Here is a 2,403-nt window from a genome sequence, read left to right as displayed (position 1 = left end):
TGTGCTGATAACTGGGGAGTGCTCATAAGAGACTTTTTTTTAGCAACTCCACTAAAGCCTGGAACCATGCTCACCAAGCAAGGTAGAGGTTCCCCGGTTTCACCCACCCTGGCATTAGTCTCTGACAGCTGTCCAGAATTGAGGCCGGACTAAAAATCCAAGAGTGGAAGCATCTCTGCTTTCTCTACATCTAAGTGGAATGTGGTGGACAGTCAATAAAAGCTAGTCAACAATAAGAGCTGCTTCACTTAGCTAAAAGCAATGTCTCCTGAGCCTGGCGGGCTGACTCTATCACTTACTGGCTGAGTGACTTGGGCAAGTTACTCAACTTCCCTGTGGCTCACTTTCCTTATCTATAAAACAGAGATAATATTAGCACCTACCTCTCAGGGTGGCTGTGAGGATTAAATGGGCTAATACACAATGCCTGGCACTGAACAAGTGCAGCAGGTCTGCCCACATCATCACGCCATTTATCTTAGGAGGCACTGTCAACAGGACAGGGCCTGGGAGAAGGTCACTGCGTCCCCATTTCTTCTCCTACAGCCCAGAAGACACAAACAGCAGATATTCCTCATGGGAACCCCAAGATATCTGATAAGGATGTGATAAAACTGCTTTATAAGAAAGGTTCTCAAAGAAATAATATAAATGGAGCATGAGGTAAATGCAGAAGCTGACTTTCCACCCAATAATTTAATTTACCATCCTTTTTAAATGCAAGATGTAGAAAAGAAGCCTGAAACTGAATAAGACAGTTCTCTGGAACCCCCTCCAAGCACACTGCCTCTTTTTCTGAGAGCTTCTGCTTGTTCGCTCTCTAGCCCCTAGAACTGACGGCCAAATCCCAGATCTCCTTTGCTCTCGCCACACTCTACCCCCAATCCCGTGTTGAGAGCCCCTTGCATCTCCTTCATCTCCCATACTGTGCTCAAGCAGGGCTTCCTTGGGGATGATTCCCCAAGTCTCCTGGCAGAATCCCGCATCACTCCTCTTAAGTCTGTTCAAATTTCTCCAACTCTCTTCACACTGTCAGCTCACCTACAGCCCACTCCAGCTGTGGGCCCCTCAAGGACAGGGGACTGGGCCTCAGCACTTCTTTGTCAGGGCAACACATTGGCCTTCTAATCTGTTCTGCTAGAGCTCATATAAGAGTCTGTTGACCAATCCACAACTAAACAAATGTAGTTCTCAACAGGAATGATTCTGACCCCCATGAGACATTTGGTAATATCTAGAGATATTTTTGGCTGTCACATCAGGGGGAGCTACTGGCATCTAGTGGGTAGAGATCAACGTTGCAGCTAAACACCCTACAATGCACAGGACAGCCCCCAACAACAATGAATTATCTGACCCGAAATGTCAATAGTGAGAAATGACAAGTTGAAAAACCTTGAGTTGGATGATAACTTCCTAGTAGTGGAATATCTAAAGGAGACTCACAAACCACTTCTACACATCCATGAAGAAGAGGATAACTCATAAGGGTCATCCCTAACTCTTAAGATTAATTACTCTCCTTATAGTCATATAGCACCAAGGAGACAAATTCTGTGAAAACCAACAGGTAACCTGAAACCATACGGGGCCCCAGAAATCTCTTGCCAGTTACTGAATGGATTCATGTGCTCCCCACGCCCCTGCTGCTCCAGGAGACTCCACCTCTTACACACTGGACCTCAGTCCCAGGATAGGATTGCCACCTCTGCATAGTCAGAGCCCAGGCCAGAAAAGCAAACCTAAGATGTAACTCATACAGGTACTACATGATTGGTCACTTCCGATTTATATTTTTAATGCTATCGATAGCCAAAAAATAGCCTAAAGCTCCAGATAATACTGTGGACATAAAAAAAAAAAAAGAGTTAAGAAAATCAGAATTATTCAAATAGGAAAAAAATGAGGTGAAGTAGCCAGAGCTACATAGTAATTAGAGAGTGCACCTGTGTAGAAAGAGGGGCTGAAAAAAGGCAGAGTAGGGCTAAGAGTGTCTGGAGTCTCAGGGACCTGGTTTACATTTTAGCTCTCCACTACTAGCCAGGAGTTTGTACTAGACACTTCGCCTGTTCGCTATCCTTGTTTGTAAAATGAAAATAACCCCTCCTTTCAAGATCCCATAAAATATATCAAGTGCTGAGCACAAGAGCTGGCACACGCAACCTTCAGAAAAGAATAAGCTGGCTCTAGTGGCCAGTGCCACCACCTGCTATCACAGGACTTGGAGCCGATAAAGCCAGGGATTCAGATGCAGATTCATCACCTGTAAGTGGGCTGCCCCAGTTCACCCACTGCCCTCTCAAGGCTCATGAGAGACTCTATAGGTGAAAACACAAGGGATGGGTGAAGGAGGGAGATTATTACATATACTGAAGCCACTTGGTTTGGATGCATCCTAATCTG

General features: G+C 45.3%; 1 protein-coding gene across 1 annotated transcript in view; it reads right to left on the bottom strand.

Moving 5' to 3' along the window:
- The window catches only part of LOC111730876 (store-operated calcium entry regulator STIMATE), a 41,986-nt gene that overhangs the window by 33,054 nt on the left and 6,529 nt on the right, over window positions 1-2,403 (bottom strand). The window lies entirely within an intron of this gene.

The sequence above is a fragment of the Pteropus vampyrus genome, unplaced genomic scaffold, assembly GCF_000151845.1.
Source record: "Pteropus vampyrus isolate Shadow unplaced genomic scaffold, Pvam_2.0 Scaffold337, whole genome shotgun sequence".
Lineage (NCBI taxonomy): Eukaryota > Metazoa > Chordata > Mammalia > Chiroptera > Pteropodidae > Pteropus > Pteropus vampyrus.
This window is presented reverse-complemented; position numbering and strand designations above follow the sequence as displayed.